The sequence below is a fragment of the Anser brachyrhynchus genome (assembly GCF_964034855.1).
Source record: "Anser brachyrhynchus genome assembly, chromosome: 9".
Classification (NCBI taxonomy): domain Eukaryota; kingdom Metazoa; phylum Chordata; class Aves; order Anseriformes; family Anatidae; genus Anser; species Anser brachyrhynchus.
Window position 1 is genome coordinate 29,418 of NC_137703.1, and position 8,912 is coordinate 38,329.

The window sequence follows — 8,912 nt, forward strand, 5'->3', positions numbered from 1 at the left end:
GCTCCTGTCCCTAACCTTGAAAAAGACCACCCCTTACATGCCTACTGCTGCTCTTTTCAGATGCGTGCTTACACAGGGAGCTTCGATTATACTTATCTCCTAAACCCTGCTCCATCACTGCCACCAAGGTTATACTTTCATAATATTTGCCTTAATTCAGCAAAAATCATAAGGGACCCAGAACCACAAAGCAAACACACAAAGTACCATTGACATCCTATCCGTAAACATGCTATAACAATTACTCACCTGAAGAAGAGCTGCATGCAATACAGGCACTTATTACTAGATTGGTTTACTCTAACAGGTCCTACTAGTTGTTACCTCACAAAGATGGGCGTACCGGTCTCTACTTGGAAACACATCAGTCCATAGACTCTTAACCACCTAAAGAAACCTGCAACTCACTGAAGGAAAAGCAAAGCACTTACCCCAAAGTGCAGCCCAGGCAGAATGAGCTCTCTGATGGGATGCCTGTGACTCAATGACCACTAGGCCCTCCCTGGAACCCAAAGCCAATCACCTGGGAAAGGGGAGGGGCAAAACATAAGAAAGTAGAAAGAGGAGAAGCAGCAGCTGTGGTTTATTTTTTTTTGCTGCAGCTTTGAATATTGAAAGCTTTTCTCCTCTACAACTCCTGTCTCAGGAACCAAACAGCATTCCAGTGACCTGCTTTGCTCCTATTCTAAAGACTCTCACAGCCCACCTTGCCTGTGGCACCTGATAAGCAGAAGAGAAGGCAACCACAGCAATAAAAGCCACTGCACCCTCAGGACAGTTACTCTCATCCCCTCCTTTACCTCAGCTGCTTACCTACCCCACATGGCAGATGCTTCCACCCATTCTCTGAAGCCACCTAGAGCACCTCTAAAACAGAAACTGGAATTTTACTCTAATTGATGTAGTAAAGTAAGTGCAGCGACAACCGAACCCCAAAAATAACACCTACCTCTGTTCATCACTCACCAGAGTCACTCCAGAGGCAGCTCGGGTCGGGACGTCCTGTACTGCACACCGCGTTTCAGCCTGAACAAAGGAAAACACAGTCAGAAGACAAACATTCAGCTGACAGCATTAGCACCCATCCCTCAACAACATAAGTCACCCCATATTTAATGTTTTCGTTTCAAAACGGCAGTCCACTTGCCTCTGTACCTGCAAGTTAGATCCAAGCTCGAAAGGAACGGCCACCATCACCCATGCCACCTGGGAACACAGAAGGACAAAATGACCTCTGTGCTTGCAAGCCTCCACCTGCCACAGTGCTCCTCTGTCCCAAACAGCCTCACCTCAGACCCTCAGAGGGAAACACCTGAATGTCTTCCCTTCGCTTCAGATAAGGGATGACCAGGCTGAAAAAACTCTCACCTTCCCTCACTGCTCCGTGACAGGGGGATTTCCCTGTCCAAGACTTCATGAAGCCCCTGCAGAGACAAGAGAAAAGCACACCCTGAGGCACCTCACAGCCACAGCATACCTGCTGCAATACCTCTCTCTTCCCAGCTCCTTTACTTCAGCTCCTCACCAGCTCGAACTGAGATTCTTCGCTCACGGCGCTGCGGCAAACTCTGCCCGGGCCACACAACACACACTGCACAAGCTACGTTGTTTAAGACACACGAGCTGGAACGTTCCTGCCCAACAATCAGTGGCATCGCACAGGAAGGATGCCGCACGCTCCTAGAAACCAAACCTACCAGTCCTGAACAGCTCCCCTGCCAGACAATTCCCCACCTCCTCCTGCCAACCACGCTCAGCACACACACTATTTGGCTCTCAAAAGAAAAAAAAGTAATAACATACACACACAAAAAACAACTGAGCTCCACAAATGCCAAAAAGCCATGCACACACAGCAGCCCCAGCAGGGGTATTCACAGACTTACCCTTTACAGATGAAAAAGGTAACTCTGATATGACCCTGCTCAGTCTCTTGGAAATACTGTGCCTACGTGGTCAAGCCTCTTGTAGTGTGTAATCAAGCTCTTTTTAGTCCTCTGGAGAGTTACACAAGTGGCTTCATACGTCTAGAGATTCAAATGTAACCCAAAAACACAAGTGGATCCCACCATCCCAAAAACAAGTGAGCCAGCAACCTCTGCTAAATATCCCTCTAGTAAGTGATTTCCAAGCACTTAAAATCTAGAAATCCATAGACACCAACCTGCCCAAAGAACCCTGCAACTGACTGAAGGAAAAACAAAGCACTTACCCCAAAGAGCAGCCCAGGCACAATGAACTCTCCAGTGGCATACCTGGGGCTCATATACCATTTGGCCCCACCCAGCACCCAAACCCAATCACCTGGGAAAGGGGAGGGGCAAAGCACAAGAAAGTAGAAAGAGCACAAACAGCAGCAGCTGTGTTTTTTTTTTTTTTTTTTTAAATCTGGTTTAGCTCAACAGCATGCAGACTGCAGACAAGAGAACTGGGGTGATTCTAGAAGCAACAATACCCATGCTTTTGCTGCAGCTTTGAATATTGAAAGGACAATATGACCAAGCAAGTAACTGAAATTTTTTCAGCTGGAATTAGCTCAAACCTTTATTTATACAGAAAGAAAAATCTGGGAGCATAACAGATCACACGCCAAAACAAAAAAAAAATCAATTCCATGTAATAACATCACTCGCAGGAAAAATCACGTGCTTGAGCAGGCTATCTGAAAACCAAAAGGCTATGCTGATGGGTCAAAACACACTACAGGACAATGGAGCCTGGCCCTCTGCTGCACCAACTTAAAACTCATCCCTACACTCACCAAGGTGCAACCCCAGCCCAAACACAGACACACTATTTCAGCCTCAACACAGTTTTGGAAACTGCTGGAAAGCAGGCTTCATCCTCAGGCTCCACGGCATGGGGCTTCAGGCACCGCTTCACCTACTGAAGAAGACCACCATCAGGAGCTGCCACGCCAGACCACCTTTTTCCTCTGCAACACCTTTCTCAGGAACCAAACAGCATTCCAGTGACCTGCTTTGCTCCTATTCTAAAGACTCTCACAGCCCACCTTGCCTGTGGCACCTGATAAGCAGAAGAGAAAGCAACCACAGCAATAAAAGCCACTGCACCCTCAGGACAGTTACTCTCATCCCCTCCTTTACCTCAGCCTCTTACCTACCCCACATGGCAGATGCTTCCACCCATTCTCTGAAGCCACCTAGAGCACCTCTAAAACAGAAACTGGAATTTTACTCTAATTGATGTAGTAAAGTAAGTGCAGCGACAACCGCACCCCAAAAATAACACCTACCTCTGTTCATCACTCACCAGAGTCACTCCAGAGGCAGCTCGGGTCGTGACGTCCTGTACTGCACACTGCGTTTCAGCCTGAACAAACGAAAACACAATCAGAAGACAAATATTCAGCTGACAGCATTAGCACCCATCCCTCAACAACATAAGTGTCCTGGTTCCAGTTAGGACAGAGTTAAGTAGCTCATAGTAGCTGGTAGGGTGCTATGTTTTGGATTAGGATGAGAAGAGCGCTGATAACATGCTGATGTTTTAATTGTTGCAGAGCAGTGTTTACACCAGGCCAAGGACTTTTCGGCTTCTCGCTCTGTCCTGCCAGCGAGCAGGCTGGGGGTGCAGCAGGAGCTGGGAGGGGACAGACCCAGAACAGCTGACCCAAACTGGCCAAAGGGGTATTCCATACCATCTGACGTCATGCTAAACAATATATAGGGGTGGCTGGCCGGGGTGGGGGGGCCGGCTGCTCGGGAATAGGCTGGGCATCGGTCAGCGGGTGGTGAGCAATTGCATTGTGCATCACTTGTTTTCTTACACGTTATTATTGTTAATACTATTATCATTATCACTATTATTATTATTATTGTTATTATTATATTCCTTATATTCCTTATATTATTATATTCCTGTCTTAATAAACTGTCTTTATCTCAACTCACCGGCTTCACTTTCCCGTTTCTCTCCCCCATCCCAGAGAGGGAGGGGGGAGGGTGAGCGAACGGCTGTGTGGTGTTTAGCTGCCAGCCGGGTTAAACCACAACAGTCTTTTTGGCGCCCAACGTGGGGCCCGAAGGGTTGAGATATCGACAAATCTGACCAGAGTGTGTTAACCTAAAATTGGTATAAGTATTGGACCTGCTTAATAGTTGCTAGTCACGATGTTGATTGCCTTAATCTCCAGTCTGCTGTACCTGTATTCCAAATTGAGTTTTATGGTGCGTTACTTTCTGTATGTGCTCCCTGTTGCACTGTTTATCCTTTCCGGGCCCTGGTTTAAGATTGTTATGGTACTGTGCGGTGTAGCAATGGCTTATGAAATGATGAAATATCTGGTCACGACTTTAACCTGGTATTTGTACTCAGCACTGACGTCGACTCTATACTTTGGAACCCGTATCTCGGAAACTATTAGCAACTACACCTATTGCCTGTTTTCGTTAGGGAGCCAATCTGTGAAGGGGACAGGGGAAGACATGTTTCCCTCCCTGTTCACTCTCTCCTTCACCACCACCCTCTTATCCCCCCGAGCTAGTTACGGTGGCTCTCCGAGATGTTGAATATCCTTGGGATACTCAGACCAGCCTGCTCTTGTTGTTATGTCTCCTGAATGCGCTTCAGATTTTGTGGAGGGTTAAACAACTACTTAGGAATCTCATCCGGAGATCTGTCTTGAGGCGGGATAGTTGCGAATGGCAGGGAGTGTGGGAGGATATGGGCAGGTTTCTAGAGCAGTGGTCACCTCCAGTGTTTTGGACATTCACCCCTGAACAACTGCAAAATCCTAAAAAGCTGGCAGAATGCTTGAAAAAAAGGTGTCATGACTCTGGCAGTTCCAAAGTGACACAAATCACGGTAGCGTGCTGGGGTCTGGCTTGTGCCTATCGAGCTGCAATTGATGCTACTAGCAACCTAGCTCCCGCTCCTGCAGCCGCTCCAGTTCCAGCTCCTGCAGCCGCTCCAGCTCCAGCTCCTGCAGCCGCTCCAGCTCCAGCTCCTGCAGCCGCTCCAGTTCCAGCTCCTGCAGCCACTCCAGCTCCAGCTCCTGCAGCCGCTCCAGCTCCAGCTCCTGCAGCCGCTCCTGCTCCAGCTCCTGCAGCCATTCCAGTTCCAGCTCCTGCAGCCGCTCCAGCACCTGCAGCCGCTCCAGCTCCAGCTCCTGCAGCCACTCCAGCTCCAGCTCCTGCAGCCGCTCCTGCTCCTGCAGCCGCTCCAGCTCCAGCTCCTGCAGCCGCTCCAGCTCCAGCTCCTGCAGCCGCTCCTGCTCCTGCAGCCGTTCCAGCTCCAGCTCCTGCAGCCGCTCCAGCTCCAGCTCCGGCAGCCGCTCCAGTTCCAGCTCCGGCAGCCGCTCCAGCTCCGGCAGCCGCTCCAGCTCCTGCAGCCGCTCCAGCTCCTGCAGCCGCTCCAGCTCCAGCTCCTGCAGCCGCTCCAGCTCCTGCAGCCGCTCCAGCTCCAGCTCCTGCAGCCGCTCCAGCTCCTGCAGCCGCTCCAGCTCCCGCTCCTGCAGCCGCTCCAGCTCCTGCTCCTGCAGCCGCTCCAGCTCCTGCAGCCGCTCCAGCTCCAGCTCCTGCAGCCGCTCCAGCTCCAGCTCCTGCAGCCGCTCCAGTTCCAGCTCCCGCAGCCACTCCAGCCCCTGCAGCAGCTCCAGCTCCTGCAGCTGCTCCCACTCCTGTGTCTGGATTAGAGAAACGAGCTGTAGCAGTGCAAGTTGCCCCTGTAGACAAGGTGAAGAAATGGTATAGAGGCTCAGGTCGTTTACAACGCAAACAGTCTTCTGCTAAGTCTGGGCATAGTGAAGACGAGGCTGGGCCATCAAAGGTGCAGGAGACTGAAGATGAGGATGTCGAAAAATCAACAGTAACTACCCGGACTCTACACCAGCCATCAAAGGTGCAGGAGACTGAAGATGAGGATGAGGGTGTCGAAAAATCAACAGTAACTACCCGGACTCTATACCAGCGTGAGCTACGAGATGTGCGAAAAGATTTTGGTCGCTGTATAGGTGAGCAGCTTGTCACCTGGCTGCTCCGGTGCTGGGACGCTGGAGCCAATTATGTGGAATTAGAGGGCAAGGAAGCCAGGCGGCTGGGATCCCTTGCTAGGGACGCATGCATTGACAAAGCAATTGGAGATGGAGCACGATCTCGCAGTCTCTGGAGGCGTCTCCTGTCAGCTGTGCAGGAAAGGTATCCCTTCAAGGAAGAACTTGTATGTCTACCAGGCAAATGGACCACCATGGAGAAGGGAATTCAGTACCTGAGGGAATTGGCCGTACGGGAAGTAATTTATAAGGCCCTAGACGACGCACAAACATCCGCAGATCCAGATGCAGTCCAGTGTACACCACCTATGTGGCGGAAGTTTGTATGGAGTGCACCATCATCATATGCCAGCTCATTGGCAATAATAGCCTGGAAAGCGGAGGAGAATCCCCCAGTGAATGAAGTGGCTAAATTACTCCGGCAGTACGAAGGAAATCTCTCCTCTTCCCTACAGGCCTGTGTCTCGGCTGTGGAGAAACTCTCTGAAGAGGTCCACCAACTTAAAGAGAATTTATCTTCCCCTCCACCTGAACGAACCAGTGTCCACCAGCTAAAAGAGAATGCTTTGGAGAAACTTTCTGAAAAGATCCACCAACTTGAAGAAAGATCATCTTCCCCTCCACCTGAACGAACCCGTGTCCACCAGCTAAAAGAGAATACTTTGGAGAAACTTTCTGAAAAGATCCACCAACTTGAAGAGAGATTATTTTCCTCCCCACCTGTACAAACCAGTGTCTCAGCTATTAGGGGTAAACGTTCATCTATGCAAGGAAGACAATATGGTGGGCACACACACCGCGCCACCCTGTGGTTTTACCTACGTGACCATGGAGAGGACATGAGAAAATGGGATGGAAAATCTACTGCGACCCTAGAGGCACGGGTACGTGAATTGCAAAGGAAAACAAGTGGGAAAAAGGAATTCTCTGAAAAGTTTGCTGCTCCAACTTCCAGCAAGCAGTCCTTTAGACACAGAAACGAAGATTCTGACCAGGACTAGAGGGGCCCTGCCTCCAGCCAGGGGGAGGAAAGGGACAATCGAGTTTATTGGACTGTGTGGATTCGATGGCCTGGCACGTCAGACGCACAGAAGTATAAGGCTTTGGTAGACACCGGTGCACAATGTACTCTAATGCCATCAAGCTATAAAGGGCCAGAGCCCATCTGTATTTATGGTGTGACGGGGGGATCCCAGCAGTTAACTGTATTGGAGGCTGAAGTGAGTCTAACCGGTAATGAGCGGCAAAAGCACCGTATTGTGACTGGCCCAGATGCTCCGTGCATCCTTGGCATAGACTATCTTAGAAGAGGATATTTCAAGGACCCAAAAGGGTTCCGCTGGGCTTTTGGCATAGCTGCCTTGGAGACAGAGGACATTAAACAGTTGTCTACCTTGCCTGGTCTCTCAGAGGACCCTTCTGTTGTGGGGTTGCTGAGGGTTGAAGAACAGCAAGTGCCGATCGCTACCACAACTGTGCACCGGCGGCAATATCGCACCAACCGAGACTCCCTGAGTCCCATCCATAAGCTAATTCGTCAACTGGAGAGCCAAGGAGTGATCAGCAAGACTCATTCACCTTTTAATAGTCCCATATGGCCAGTGCGAAAGTCTAATGGTGAGTGGAGACTAACAGTGGACTATCGTGGCCTGAACGAAGTCACGCCACCACTGAGCGCTGCAGTGCCGGACATGCTAGAACTCCAGTATGAACTGGAATCAAAGGCAGCCAAGTGGTATGCCACAATTGATATCGCTAATGCATTTTTCTCCATCCCTCTAGCAGCACAGTGCAGGCCACAGTTTGCTTTCACTTGGAGGGGAGTCCAATATACTTGGAATCGGCTGCCCCAGGGGTGGAAACACAGCCCTACCATTTGCCATGGACTGATCCAGTCTGCGCTGGAGCAGGGGGAAGCTCCTGAACACCTGCAGTACATCGATGACATCATTGTGTGGGGTGACACTGCAGAAGTTTTCGAGAAAGGGAAGAAAATAGTCCAAATCCTTCCGAAGGCCGGTTTTGCCATAAAACAGAATAAAGTTAAAGGACCTGCACGAGAGATCCAGTTTTTAGGAATAAAATGGCAAGATGGACGCCGTCAAATCCCAATGGATGTGATCAACAAGATAACAGCTATGTCTCCACCAACTAGCAAAAAAGAAACACAAACTTTCCTAGGTGTCGTGGGGTTTTGGAGAATGCATATTCCAAATTACAGTCTGATTGTAAACCCGCTCTACCAAGTAACCCGTAAGAAGAATGCTTTTGAATGGGGCCCTGAGCAACGACAAGCCTTTGAACAAATTAAGCAGGAAATAGTTCATGCAGTAGCCCTCGGGCCAGTCCGAACAGGACCAGATGTAAAGAATGTGCTCTACACCGCAGCCGGGGAGAATGGTCCCACCTGGAGCCTCTGGCAGAAAGAACCTGGGGAAACTCGAGGTCGACCCCTGGGGTTTTGGAGTCGGGGATACAGAGGATCTGAAGCCCGCTATACTCCAACTGAAAAGGAGATATTGGCAGCATATGAAGGAGTTCGATCTGCTTCGGAAGTGGTCGGTACTGAAGCGCAGCTCCTCCTGGCACCCCGACTGCCGGTACTAGGCTGGATGTTCAAAGGAAGGGTCCCCTCTACACATCATGCAACTGATGCTACATGGAGCAAGTGGGTTGCACTGATTACTCAGCGGGCTCGAATAGGAAACCCCAGTCGCCCAGGAATCTTGGAGGTGATTATGGACTGGCCAGAAGGCAAATACTTTGGGATATCATCAGAGGAGGAGGTGGTCCGTGCTGAAGAAGCCCCACTGTACAACAAGCTACCGGAAAATGAGAAGAAATATGCCTTGTTCACTGACGGGTCCTGTCGTATTGTGGGAAAGCATCGGAGATGGAA